Source organism: Drosophila gunungcola, assembly GCF_025200985.1.
Source record: "Drosophila gunungcola strain Sukarami chromosome 2L unlocalized genomic scaffold, Dgunungcola_SK_2 000007F, whole genome shotgun sequence".
Lineage (NCBI taxonomy): Eukaryota > Metazoa > Arthropoda > Insecta > Diptera > Drosophilidae > Drosophila > Drosophila gunungcola.
In genome coordinates, this window is record NW_026453162.1 from 2,454,853 (window position 1) to 2,470,728 (window position 15,876).

Below are 15,876 nucleotides of genomic sequence, written 5' to 3' on the forward strand. Positions count from 1 at the left end.
CGGCTCGATCCGACTTATACACTACTTGCAATAGAATATATATAATTTATGGGGTCGGAGATGTCTCCTTCACTGCGTTGCAAACTTCTGACTGAAATTATAATACCCTTTGCAAGGGTATTATAAAAATTTTTTTTAATATTTTTATTGTTTCTATGGAGACTTTATGTTATAGTCGTACGATTTTGATGAAACTTAAACCGTAATTCTGAAATATTTAGCCATTGATAAACGTCGAAGAACTAAAAAAAAATTAAAAAACATTTAACTTATAATTTTTTTCATTTATTTTTTCGATTGTTCCTTTGAGAGCTATATGCTATAGTCGTCCGTCCGGCTCGTTCCAGCTTTTGTACTACCTGCAATAGAAAGACAGCTTTTGCGAAAGTTTCATGCAAATAGCTTTAAAACTGAGAGACTAGTTTGCGTAGCAACGGACGGACAGACGGCTAGATCGACTCTCCTAGTGATGCTGATCAAGAATATATATACATTACAGGGTCGGAAAAGTCTCCTTCACTGCGTTGCAAACTTCTGACTTAAATTATAGCACTCTCTGCAAGGGTATAAAAAGCTAGAGACCTAAATATTTTGTGGCGACCCACCGTCACAAATATATAAAAATTCAACTTTCACATTAAAGCTTAAAAAAAACACTCCAAAAACTGGCCCTTTATTATTCAAACGCGCACCCAAAGCCTACAGCACCCGGTCACATTTATTCGACGAAGTTATCGATTGCCGATAATTATCGCCCAATAAACCCGATTACCCAAAGCGGGATTATAATCATTGTCCGATCTGGTCACACTAAGCAGCTCCTATATAAGCGGAGACACAGCCCCGGACCAGTCACTTGCGTCATAGAGTAAGAAATGTATAGAGGCACCATTTGCTCTGCCGCTCTCTTGAGTGACTTTTCCAGTGATGCCACCTAGACTAAAACAGGGGAAATTTTCAGTCTCTCACGGTTCGATTCGAACCTTTAATTCGGTCCCGCGGTGAGTTTCTGCATCTGAACTGCTCGCTTCCATTGCTAAGGGCTAGTGCGAGCAGTGCAGTTGCAAATTCACCATGGGACCGAATTGCAAGTTCGATCCAAAAACTGAAAAGTGGGGTGGGAAATCAAGGTTAGCTTCGAACATGGCTCTCAGCAGAGCTTGGGCAGAGGTCCGGCAGAGCAAATGGTGCCTCTATACATTTCTTACTCTATGGTTCAGATGCAGAAACTCACCGCGGGACCGAATTACAAGTTCGAATCGAACCGTGAGAGACTGAAAATTTCCCCTGTTTTAGTCTAGGTGGCATCACTGGAAAAGTCACTCGAGAGAGCGGCAGAGCAAATGGTGCCTCTATACATTTCTTACTCTATGGCCATAGAGTAAGAATTATATAGAGGCACCATTTGCTCTGCCCGGACCTCTGCCCAAGCTCTGCTGAGAGCCATGTTCGAAGCTAACCTTGATTTCCCCCCCCCCACTTTTCAGTTTTTGATTCGAACTTGCAATTCGGTCCCATGGTGAAATTGCAACTGCACTGCTCGCACCAGCCCTTAGCAATGGGAGCGAGCAGAACCTCACCGCGGGACCGAACTAATGGTTCGAATCGAACCGTGAGAGACTGAGACTGAAATTTTCCCCTGTTTTAGTCTAGGTGGCATCACTGGAAAAGTCACTCGAGAGAGCGGCAGAGCAAATGTCCAAAAACCGAGTTGATCTAGCCTTGTCCATGTGCCTATCTGTTAAAGAAAGCGATTCCGACCTTTTAATGTATATATTCATGATCAGGTCATAGAGTAAGAAACTATATAGAGGCACCATTTGCTCTGCCCGGACCTCTGCCCAAGCTCTGCTGAGAGCCATGTTTGAAGCTAACCTTGATTTCCCCCCTTACTTTTCAGTTTTTGATTCGAACTTGCAATTCGGTCCCATGGTGAAATTGCAACTGCACTGCTCGCACCAGCCCTTAGCAATGGGAGCGAGCAGAAACTCACCGCGGGACCGAATTAATGGTTCGAATCGAACCGTGAGAGACTGAGACTGAAATTTTCCCCTGTTTTAGTCTAGGTGGCATCACTGGAAAAGTCACTCGAGAGAGCGGCAGAGCAAATGTCCAAAAAGCGAGTTGATCTAGCCTTGTCCATGTGCCTATCTGTTTGACCGATGGAATTGACGTCAAAATGACGTCGGAACTATAAAAGCCAGAGATTTAGGATGTGGCAATGTCTTCAAAGTAAAATATTGAAAAATAATCCGGTGACCGTGAATCTTCAGAAGCGCATTGAAAAAAAGTTGGTTTTCGGTGAACATGAACTCGTAATTCTGAAATATTTAACCATTATTATATCTCGAAGAACTAATAAAAAATTAAGAAACAGCAAAGTTATAATTTTTATACCCTTGCAGTGGGTCCGATTGTTCCTATGGGTGTTATATGCTTCGTCCGATCCGGCTCGATCCGACTTATACACTACTTGCAATAGAATATATATAATTTATGGGGTCGGAGATGTCTCCTTCACTGCGTTGCAAACTTCTGACTGAAATTATAATACCCTTTGCAAGGGTATTATAAAAATTTTTTTTAATATTTTTATTGTTTCTATGGAGACTTTATGTTATAGTCGTACGATTTTGATGAAACTTAAACCGTAATTCTGAAATATTTAGCCATTGATAAACGTCGAAGAACTAAAAAAAAATTAAAAAACATTTAACTTATAATTTTTTTCATTTATTTTTTCGATTGTTCCTTTGAGAGCTATATGCTATAGTCGTCCGTCCGGCTCGTTCCAGCTTTTGTACTACCTGCAATAGAAAGACAGCTTTTGCGAAAGTTTCATGCAAATAGCTTTAAAACTGAGAGACTAGTTTGCGTAGCAACGGACGGACAGACGGCTAGATCGACTCTCCTAGTGATGCTGATCAAGAATATATATACATTACAGGGTCGGAAAAGTCTCCTTCACTGCGTTGCAAACTTCTGACTTAAATTATAGCACTCTCTGCAAGGGTATAAAAAGCTAGAGACCTAAATATTTTGTGGCGACCCACCGTCACAAATATATAAAAATTCAACTTTCACATTAAAGCTTAAAAAAAACACTCCAAAAACTGGCCCTTTATTATTCAAACGCGCACCCAAAGCCTACAGCACCCGGTCACATTTATTCGACGAAGTTATCGATTGCCGATAATTATCGCCCAATAAACCCGATTACCCAAAGCGGGATTATAATCATTGTCCGATCTGGTCACACTAAGCAGCTCCTATATAAGCGGAGACACAGCCCCGGACCAGTCACTTGCGTCATAGAGTAAGAAATGTATAGAGGCACCATTTGCTCTGCCGCTCTCTTGAGTGACTTTTCCAGTGATGCCACCTAGACTAAAACAGGGGAAATTTTCAGTCTCTCACGGTTCGATTCGAACCTTTAATTCGGTCCCGCGGTGAGTTTCTGCATCTGAACTGCTCGCTTCCATTGCTAAGGGCTAGTGCGAGCAGTGCAGTTGCAAATTCACCATGGGACCGAATTGCAAGTTCGATCCAAAAACTGAAAAGTGGGGTGGGAAATCAAGGTTAGCTTCGAACATGGCTCTCAGCAGAGCTTGGGCAGAGGTCCGGCAGAGCAAATGGTGCCTCTATACATTTCTTACTCTATGGTTCAGATGCAGAAACTCACCGCGGGACCGAATTACAAGTTCGAATCGAACCGTGAGAGACTGAAAATTTCCCCTGTTTTAGTCTAGGTGGCATCACTGGAAAAGTCACTCGAGAGAGCGGCAGAGCAAATGGTGCCTCTATACATTTCTTACTCTATGGCCATAGAGTAAGAATTATATAGAGGCACCATTTGCTCTGCCCGGACCTCTGCCCAAGCTCTGCTGAGAGCCATGTTCGAAGCTAACCTTGATTTCCCCCCCCCCACTTTTCAGTTTTTGATTCGAACTTGCAATTCGGTCCCATGGTGAAATTGCAACTGCACTGCTCGCACCAGCCCTTAGCAATGGGAGCGAGCAGAACCTCACCGCGGGACCGAACTAATGGTTCGAATCGAACCGTGAGAGACTGAGACTGAAATTTTCCCCTGTTTTAGTCTAGGTGGCATCACTGGAAAAGTCACTCGAGAGAGCGGCAGAGCAAATGTCCAAAAACCGAGTTGATCTAGCCTTGTCCATGTGCCTATCTGTTAAAGAAAGCGATTCCGACCTTTTAATGTATATATTCATGATCAGGTCATAGAGTAAGAAACTATATAGAGGCACCATTTGCTCTGCCCGGACCTCTGCCCAAGCTCTGCTGAGAGCCATGTTTGAAGCTAACCTTGATTTCCCCCCTTACTTTTCAGTTTTTGATTCGAACTTGCAATTCGGTCCCATGGTGAAATTGCAACTGCACTGCTCGCACCAGCCCTTAGCAATGGGAGCGAGCAGAAACTCACCGCGGGACCGAACTAATGGTTCGAATCGAACCGTGAGAGACTGAGACTGAAATTTTCCCCTGTTTTAGTCTAGGTGGCATCACTGGAAAAGTCACTCGAGAGAGCGGCAGAGCAAATGTCCAAAAACCGAGTTGATCTAGCCTTGTCCATGTGCCTATCTGTTAAAGAAAGCGATTCCGACCTTTTAATGTATATATTCATGATCAGGTCATAGAGTAAGAAACTATATAGAGGCACCATTTGCTCTGCCCGGACCTCTGCCCAAGCTCTGCTGAGAGCCATGTTTGAAGCTAACCTTGATTTCCCCCCTTACTTTTCAGTTTTTGATTCGAACTTGCAATTCGGTCCCATGGTGAATTTGCAACTGCACTGCTCGCACCAGCCCTTGGCAATGGGAGCGAGCAGTTCAGATGCAGAAACTCACCGCGGGACCGAATTACAAGTTCGAATCGAACCGTGAGAGACTGAAAATTTCCCCTGTTTTAGTCTAGGTGGCATCACTGGAAAAGTCACTCGAGAGAGCGGCAGAGCAAATGGTGCCTCTATACATTTCTTACTCTATGCTCTCGCGGAAACAACAACTAGGAGGAATACCCGGGTAAGAGTTCTGGTAGTAAGTCTTGGTAGTGGTGGTGGATCCGTAAGAGTTCGGTTTGAAATTCGGCTCTACGACCTGGTGAGGATCACCGACGCCCGGTGTGGCTTAGGAATACGCACCCAGTCCCGGTCGAGATCGCTGAGCCCGGCACGGTTTTCGTAACTCTGGCCCATCTCAGTGAGTTCCTCCCAGAAGTCACGTTTCCGGCTTCCGACCCGAAAACGATACGGAATAAAACGGCAGCTCGAAACTTACGATGCCCGGCAGCTCGAAACTAACGATGCTCTACATTCCCACATCCCACTAGAAAATCCAAGTAGTTCGTTCCTCTAAAACGACCCAGAACACTACGAACCCGACGTACTCGAACGACGAGACACGACGACACCAAGCAGTGCACAATCGGCCCTTCCGAAGCGCCGACACCAAGCAGTGCACCCAGCCACAGCGCACCGTCTGCATCAAGCAGTGCATAATCGGCCCTCCCGAAGCGCCAACACCAAGCAGTGTACCCCGGTACCACAAAACAAGTAGTGCAACATTCTCGCACACCAAGCAGGGCGATACTCAACGAGCTGCGATATACTCGGCCCTGCCGCAGCGTCGATATCAACAAGCAGTACCACATTCGGCCCTTCAGCAGCGCCGACACCACTTTGCATCTCGCTCGATATAATTATAGTTAGAAAACGTAGTCTTAATCAATCGTACTATTAAAATATAACCATACTCTGTAGCGTTCGATTTGTGTTAATTTTTGGGGAAATGGAGGTAAACCGATCAAAAGAGGAAATAAATTTCTGTCTCGAACCCTGGCCACGGCGAGCTATACCGCTTCCCAAAACAGGGTCGTTACAGTGGCGCCCAAACAAATTGAACACAAAAAGACAGTATCCTCAAATAGAAACACCAAAGATCGTTTACCCTCTTCCTCAACACAACACAAACTAATACAATGGCATACAAATTAACTCGAGGCTAAATAAGCAATGCCAATAAAGCCCAACTGGAAGCCTATCTAATAGAATTCGAGGTCAAACCAGAAACACTGTGCGAGGACATGCGAAGACAAATGTCAGATTTTATAAAGAACGGCAACCACGGCGAGGAAACTATCAAACGCCTTTTAGAACTGGCTCAGAAACACGCAAGAAGCCCATCACCAGCACCTAACGGAACAGAAAACCAACCGAAAGGCATTAGTGGAACAACAGACACAGAGGAACACATCGAGGAAAAACAGAAGGAAATAAAGTGGCCACGATGGGAGTAATACGAAGCTGGGGAGAAGAATACGACGGAACTGGAATCCCGGAAGAGTTCATTAGTAGAACAGAGGAATTAGCAGAGGCATACGGCATAGATCTAGATCATGCAGCAGGAGCAATGGTAATACTTCTCAGAGGCTGTGCCTTGGATTGGTGGCACACCCACCCAAACCCGATGCCGTCATGGAGCACCTTCCGGAAAGAATTCCTAGAGTATTACAGGCCAGCGGATCATGAGGAGAAAGCTATGGAAAGCATCACACATAGACACCAGGGCGAGAACGAGCCAGCGAAGGAATATGCGCTAGAACTCAGGAAAATCATGCGATTCACTACGCTCACAGAAGAAAAAAAACTGGAGTGGGTGTACCGAAACAGTCGAGTGGATTTCAAGCGATATGCCAAACGTGGAGAATGCCAAACCCTAGCGGAATACCTCCGACTAGCCGAGGAATTCGAGGCACTACAACCACAGGAGCACATAGCACAGCAGACAACGCAACAAACACCGGAAACTCGCTTGGGACACCAACCACCAGGAAGTTACTGGAGACCACCAATAAACCAATGGAGACCCCAAGAAACACAACCAATACTTAACAGAGGCGTCACAAGATCTTGGGACATGAGCAATAGATGCTCGCGGTGCAAAGCAGTGGGACACATAGCATGCGGATGCAATAACCAACCAAGACTGTTTTGCTGGGTATGCGGACAGGATGGAATACGAACAATTCATTGCTGCCGCAGGAATGAAGCGACGGGAAACGGAAGATGCCCATGGGATCAGAGCGGGCACCCAGGGCACATACCTTACCCGCAACATCAATAAAATTCAACGGTCGACGTCTACTAGCACAAGTCATAGGCAGCACAAGAATTCGCGGGGCAATTGACACAGGAGCCACACGGAGTTTTATCGGCCAAGAACTAGCCAGCAGAATAGCTAGACATAGAAAAAGAAAACAAGTAATCGAAGCCATTAGACTGGCAGACGGAACAAACAGAACGGTCACAGAGGGACTAGAAGTAAAAATACAACGCGGGACACAAACAAACACAGCAACACTATTAGTCCTCGACGAGGTGATCGGAGACCTACTCTTGGGAATAGACTTCTTAGTACAATGCAACGCATCACAGCGAAAATTAAAAAGAAGAGGAGCCAACGCAGAAGCAAGAAACACAAGAGAAACGGCATCGGATCACTAGAAACAGGGGATTTAACAGACGCACAGATCCAAGAAACCCTCAAAAGTGAGCTAGAGATGATGAGCCAAATCAAAGGTGTAAGTCACATTGCTAGCCACAAAATCTTCATGAAGCACGACCGCCCAATTAAACAGAGGTACTACCCTCGAAACCCAGCAATGCAGTCTATAATAAACAAACAAGTCGACAAACTCATAGCACAAACTCATAGAACCCTCGCACTCCGCCTACAGTTCGCCAGTGGTAATCGTGGAAAAGAAAAACAAGGAATGGAGGCTTTGCATAGACTATAGGCAACTGAACGAGCACTCTGAGCGAGACGCATACCCGGTACCACGAATGGATCACATTCTCAACCAACTCCGCGAGGCAAAATACATAAGCACACTGGATCTGAAAAGTGGCTACTGGCAGATACCGATGGACGAAGACAGTAAACAGTACACTGCCTTCACCGTACCAGGGCGCGGACTGTTTCAGTGGAAAGTAATGCCCTTCGGATTACACACAGCACCAGCGACGTTCCAAAGAGCGCTAGACTCAGTCATCGGACCAGAGATGGAACCATTCGCGTTCGCATACCTGGATGACATAGTGGTAATCGGACAAACGAAACGGGAACACCTGGAGAAGCTACAGGAGGTAATGAGGAAACTCTGCAAGGCAAATCTAAGGATCAACACGGAGAAATGCCACTTCTTTAAAAAAGAACTAAAATACCTAGGACACGTAATCAGCGCAAGAGGTATACACACCGATCCAGAAAAGATAGCCGCGATCCTCAACATGCCAAGCCCACAGACAACGAAGCAAGTACACAGCTAGGGGTGGCCTCCTGGTACAGAAGATTCGTCCCGAACTTCACTGAACTAGCGCAGCCACTGTACAACCTGGTCAAGAAGGGGACAAAGTTCAAATGGACCGAGGAGACAGAAGAGGCGACCAAAAACCTAAAGAAAGCCCTAACCGAAGCACCGGTCCTGGCTTGTCCGGACTTTGGAAAAACCTTTGTACTTCAGACGGACGCCAGTAATTACGGACTAGGAGCAGTACTGACCCAAGAGTACGAAAACGGAGAACACGTTATTTTATATGCCAGTCGGAAGCTGACAAAAACAGAACAAAACTACTCGGCTACCGAAAAAGAGTGCCTGGCAATACACTGGGGCATCCAGAAAATGTGGATGTATCTGGAAGGGTACCACTTCGTCGTTATCACGGACCACCAAGCACTTAAATGGCTTAACTCGATCGAGAACCCTTTAGGACGGATTGCCAGATAGGCATTGGCAATGCAGCCATACTCATTCGAGGTACGCTATCGCAAAGGCAAGCTTAACGTCGTCGCAGAGGCATTATCCCGAATGCTCGAGAAAGAAATACACGGAGCCGAAGTAGAGAAGGACGAGTGGATAAAACAGAAACTCCTTGCAATAGAAAAGGAACCAGAAACATGGCCAGATTACGCACTAATAGAAGGAAAACTATACAGACATCTACCGTCATGTCGAGGATACACAGCCGTGGAAGCTATGCGTGGAGTTAGAAAAACGAAGCATCGGGTAATGGCATCGTACTACTGACAAGGGATGCACAGAGACATGCAACAGTACGTACGTCGCTGTGAAACATGCCAACGGTACAAGACCTCACATCAGGTTCAATCCTTCTAAACTCGGCCACCCAATTTGGCATAGACTCCGGGCCTAATCTTCGAAAGCTGAACTTGTAATTCGCGCTCAGCGATGTGGTGCGAGCTTTGGAATTGCCGCCGAGCAACACCACAATCTGGAGCGGGAAGTGCCACTGGATCGGGAAAGGGAACGGGATTGGGAGGTTGGCGGAGAACTGGAGGGCAGGGACAGTGGGGCGAGCAGATGTAGTCGGCAGTTAGAGCACAGCCACCGTTGCCACCGCCACCGTCAGATGATCGAATGGTGGTGATCCTCCTACTGTCGCCATGCACTTGCAGCCGCAGCCACGCCCACTCCCACGCCCCACCCAAGCACCACCAAGCACAACCACCATCACCGCCGACAGCCAAAAGTGGAGATTCCCGGAGCAGCAATGCTAACAGAAATAGCAAAAGCACCCTGGGAAACACTCTGCATAGACTTCGTCTACAAGTTCTCCAAGTGGGTGGAGCTAGCAGCCGTCAGAAAAGCAACAACAGAAATTGTATTAAAAGTTTTACGGGAACAGATCCTCACACGATATGGTACACCGAAAAAACTCATCTCGGACAACGGGGTACATTTTACCAGTAATAAGTTTAAGGCACAGTTACAGAAATGGGGAATCGTCCACCTATTAACAGCGCCATACACCCCGCCAGAGAACCCAGCCGAGAGGGCAAAGAGGACAATAAAAACAATGATAGCTCAATTCTCCGGAACCGAACACACCCGGTGGGATGACTGGCGAAATAGCAAAGGCCATCAATAGCAGCAGGTCAGAATCAACAGGATACAGCCCGGCGTACCTACTATACGGACGGGAAATACGACTATCCGGGAACCTGTATAACGAGACCACACCTGCATCCGGAATGGTAAAGGAAACGATAGGGGCAAGGTTGCAACTCATGATAGAAACGAGCAAACAAGCACATCGGAACATGGGAAAAGCAGCACAAGACCAAGCCAGACCATAAAACTTGCGGAAAAGAGACTGGAGACCCAAAGTAGGAGATCTCGTATGGGAACGACAACACCCATTGCAGCTATTGGGTTTGCAGCAAAGTTAGTACCGAAATACGAGGGCCCATTCAAAGTGGTAGAAAACGAAGTGACAACGTCAGCGTGACGACCACGGGAGCCACGGCCTCCTAAACGGGGGGGAGTGTGACGACCCACCGTCACAAATATATAAAAATTCAACTTTCACATTAAAGCTTAAAAAGAACACTCCAAATACTGGCCCTTTATTATTCTAACGCGCGCCCAAAGCCTACAGCACCCGGTCACATCTATTCGATGAAGCTATCGATTGCCGATAATCATCGCCCAATAAACCCGTACCCAAAGCGGGATTATCATCATCATCCGATCTGGTCACACTAAGCAGCGTCTATATAAGCGGAGACACAGCCCCAGACCAGTTACTTGCGTTCCGACGACTCTCGCGGAAACAACAATTCCCGGGTAAGTGTTCTGGTAGTTAGTCTTGGTAGTGGTGGTGGATCCGTAAAAGTTCGATTTCAAGTCGGCTCTACGACCTGGTGACGGTCACTGAAGAACCCGACGTACTCGAACGACGAGACACGACGACACCAAGCAGTGCACAATCGGCCCTTCCGAAGCGCCGACACCAAGCAGTGCACCCAGCCACAGCGCACCGTCTGCATCAAGCAGTGCATAATCGGCCCTCCCGAAGCGCCAACACCAAGCAGTGTACCCCGCTACCACAAAACAAGTAGTGCAACATTCCGCCCTTCCGTAGCGCCGATCTCGCACACCAAGCAGGGCGATACTCAACGAGCTGCGATATACTCGGCCCTTCCGCAGCGTCGATATCAACAAGCAGTACCACATTCGGCCCTTCAGCAGCGCCGACACCACTTTGCAAGCAGTATCTCGCTCGATATAACTATAGTTAGAAAACGTAGTCTTAATCAATCGTACTATTAAAATATAACCATACTCTGTAGCGTTCGATTTGTGTTATTCTTTGGGGAAAGGGAGGTAAACCGATCAAAAGAGGAAATAAATTTCTGTCTTGTTACAATTTATTTGCCCATATTATAGCTAAAAAGTAAAAGCGTGCGATTTGCCCCGCATGAACTCGGCGTATTTGGGTGTGGATCTTGGTAGCTCCCCTCTCCAAGATAACAAGAATAAATTTTAAACGGGCTGTGTTTCGGCCCGTAATGGATCGTCGCTCTATTGTCAAGGTTGTTCATCGGAAATTATGTCACTTTCTTGATCTACTCTACTGTTGCGTCAGCAGCTCCTATGAACTGAATTCTACCAAGTCATGTTTAAATTTATAATTCTGGTTGCAAAGAAAAAAATGATAATTTATAAATAACATTTGAAGTAAATACTTTTAAATTAATTTAAAATTGCAAATTTAGAAAAAAAAAATTTAATAGAAAAGGTACTAATAAAACAAATTAAATAGGCCTTTTCATTTTATGTATCTAAAAAACTATTAAATTGGATCCCGCTCTCGCCTTATAACTAGTGTCTTCAATTTAAATAAACGCGCCAAGTGCGCAAACACCGCCCCCTCTGAAGGGACGACGTCCTTCAGCCCAGAACGGGCAACAGGGCCAGTCGATGGACTGCTCGCCGATACTCCCCCTCCTGCGTCCTGACGTCCGCTAGGCAAATCTTGGTATTGGCGCCGGCGTGCACCGCTACCACACGGCCTATCCTCCACTGGTGTGCGAAAGTTGTCTTCGGCAACGACGACGAGCGCTCCCACGACGATGTTGGGCTCCTCCTGGTGCCACTTGGACCGCTGCTGGAGGCTGGAGATGTACTCTCGGGACCATCGCTGCCAAAACCTGTGCCTGAGAGACGAGGCACCTCGCCATCCTCGCAATCAGAACAAGCTGGTCTGGTCCGGAGCGCCGCTGATAGTGGGGCCAGAAGAGAACCGCCGATGAGCAGATGGCCGGGGGTCAGGGCCCCGCCATCGTTCGGGTCGCTGCTTAGAGCTCCGAGGGGCCTGGAGTAGAGCACGGCCTCCGCGCTGGTGAGCAGAGTTTCGAGCTCCTCCGCGGTCAAGAGGTCTTGGCCTACCGTCCGAAGAAACAGGTGGTTTGCAGACTTCACACCTGCCTCCCATAGTCCGTCGAAGTGCGGTGCTCTGGGCGGTATGAACGCAAACTCGCATCCAGACAGGCTCGAAACTCCCACATGTGCCGATCTGCGCCGACGAAGTTGGTGGCGTTGTCGCACCACACCTTCACCGGAATACCGCGACGACTCACGAACCTTTGAAATGCCCACAAGAACGCATCAGTGGTTAGGTCAGACACTAATTCTAAGTGGACCGCTTTGGACGCAAAACAGACGAACAAGGCCACGTACGACTTGTACGGTGGCGTACCACGGGTACGATACGTTGTGCTGAAGGGACCACAAAAATCAACGCCACAAATATTTCCGTCAAGAGCGAAAGCAGCGCATGCACGACCGAACTGTTCGTCGGCAGATTTCTTGAGCATTAACTAGCCATATTTTTTCGCGCAGACGACTTACGAGAGCTCGTGGGCCAGAGTGACAATTCGTAACGTGCAGGTATGACACATAGGATCTGACGAACTGTGAGCTTTTACTCAGGAACAAGGGGAATTTGGCTTCGTACGGGATAGGAGCATTCAATAACCGACCCCCAACTCGTAGCAATGTCGAGGAACACCAATCTAATTTATTTTCCTGAAGAAAAGGGTTTAACTTTTTTATATTTGGTGCTACCGGTTTATTCCGAATTTTACTTATGTCGACCCTGAATTCGTAAAATTGGGATAGCTTCGACAATTTTTTCAAAAGCGAAGTCCTGTTCTCTTGGCGAAATACTTTTTTTTAAAGGGCTTCGACACCTTTCTGCACCTTTGAATAGAACGAAAAACCCACACGAACACACTCAGAAGCTTCAGGTGCGACGAGAGGGACACCATTCTCTTAAGCAAATAATTTGGCTCTGGGCTGACTACGAGAGCTATTGCCGATTTGCGTAGCTCCATCGACACTACATCAGGCGGCAGTTCGAAATGTTTATTTACAGGCCAATTATTTTCTAAATCTAGCAAGAACTAAGGCCCACCGAACCAAATGGACGTTGTAAGCTCCTCTACGTCGCATCCTCGGGACACTATGTCTGCTGGGATGACTTTCGTGGGAACGTCTCTCCAAATTGCTTTCTCCGACCACTCCTGAATTTCTGCAACCCGGTTCAAAACAAAAACCGACAACGACGAGGGATGGGTTTTGATCCAGTGTAAATTGATCTCGGAGTCTGTCCAATTAAGCAATGGCCTGATACGATTTTAGAGATCTGCTAAAAGGTGAGCTGCACACAGCTCAAGGCGCGGCAAAGTTTTCGTCTTGATGGAAGCTACCTCGATTTAGCGGTCAATAAAGACACTTTCAAACCTTCAGCAGTTTGGGTCCGAACGTAAATGCACGCTCCATACGCTCGCATGGAAACGTCAGCAAAACCATGTATTTAAATCGGGTCTTGTGGATCTGAGTTGACGAATCGCGATACCTTAATTTTTGGCAGCTGCAGAAGCGTCGCTTTAAACGTCTCTCACGATGTAAGCAACTGCATCGGTAGCGACTCGTCCCAATTTAATTTTCGAAGCCACAGTTCCTGCAACAACATCTTTGCCTTTGTGACCAAAGGACACAAGAGGCCAAGTGGGTTGAAAAGTCGAGCAGTCATCGACAAAATATTTCGATCTCGCCCTACAACTAGTGACTTCAATTTAAACAAAAGCGCCAAGTGTGCAAACAAAAATAATATAGCTTTAATTTACTCATTCATTTAGCTGTAAATTAAAAACAAATATCATTTTAGGACTTTAAGTCACAAAAATTTCGCATTGAAATCAAAGCAAAAACAAAAAAAAAGCCAAACAATGAGTGATGCCGATAAAGTAGTGGCTGCAACAGAGGCTAAATGCAAATTGTGTGAGAAAGACTTGGCGATCTCCACAAATTACAAGATAAAATGCGGCCATGACTTTCATAGTTATTCGAAGACTCATAAATAGCCGACAAGGAGCAGCTGGACCTATGCGCGTGCGTCCTTATCCTTATCATCATATAGTAACACCCAAGCCATCTACTAGTTACATGATCAGAATCAAATGCCGAGTCGATCTGGACATGTCCGTCTGTCTGTCCGTCAGTATGAACGTGGAGCTATCGGAAAGTGTACGCAACGAGACTACCATCAGCATAGAATAGTCTGATCTTAAAAAATTATAAAACAATCGAAAAATATAGAGTTTGAGCTTTTAGAGAAATATGAGTGAAAGTGCGAAAAAACGTTTTTGTTTCTGGCTCTAAATACGCGCCCAACGATATCCAACAATAAAAACTTTTTTCGTCCTGTTTGTTTGTTTGAATTATATCGATGTTCTATGGCCAGAGCATCGTATGAACCCCCGAGCGAGGACGATCTAGAACTTGATGAGGAGACAAGCAACACAGGCTATGTGTCAATTGACTAGTTCCTCAAAAGCCTGGAGACAGGCGATATAGACATAATCCTAGTCCAATAATCTTGGATTGTGGGTATCAAAATCTGTGACTTATAAGCCCCATATTTTTATTTATTTATTACAATTTAATTTAATTTTAATTTAATTTGTGAAGGAACATGACATCATGGCAGGTCCGACGATCCTTGAGGGAGGGCAGGTTCAGTAGACGCATATATCCACGTAAGATGGTAGGTGACGATGTGTATTCCAGTTTAAACCAAGTAAAGCAAACAGAAGGAACTGTTTCTGTACCGATTACATAAGGTCCTGATATTTGGTATATTGAGGAGATCAAACACACGAGAAGTATCCAAGAATTGGACGAACCAAGGAAATGTATAAGTGTTTCGTGGTATAGGGGTCCTCAAATTCCTTAGACCAACGTTTAATAAAGGCAAAAACCCCTTTTGCTTTACTAATTATAATGCCAAAGTGATCAGAGAAGTTTAAGTTGTGTTTGAATAACACTCCAAGGTCTAATACGAAATTTATGCGTTCAAGATCATTCGACCCAACAGCATATGAAGTGAGGAGAAGCCTCTTCCGATAAAAGGATATAAAGTTTTATTTCGAGTTATTTGAAAACAATAAATTCTTTATGCACCAAGAATGCAGATTGTTCCGATTGGCTTGGAAATGTTCTAGGCATTGGGGTTCGATAAGGGAAAAAAAAGTTTTACGACATCATAACACGAGAAGAGAGAACAACTTGAGGCAAGTCATTTATGAAAATTCAAAACCTAAGGTCACGTGAACACAGTTAAAGAATGTGCATTTAAAAGCTACTCTCTGAGTCCGGTTCGACAGGTATGTTGAAATCCACTTTGTCAACGGGTCCGGGAATTCTAAGAGTGTTAGTTTTTCAATAATAACTGATGGTTCAAGGAATCAAAAGCCTTACTGAAGTCCGTAAAAATAACATCAGTTTGATAGTTATTTTTAAAAGCGCTTTTGATGACTTAGGTAAATTCAAGAAGATTTGTGGTCGTTTACCTTTGTTTCATAAAGTCATGCTGAGTTGAAGACATTACTGAGTTGCATTGGTGCTGTAGCTGCGCGATAATAAGCTGCTCAAAATAGCTTGGGGATCGCGCTCAGTTTTGCAATACCGCGGTAGTATTTAAAAGATTCCTTC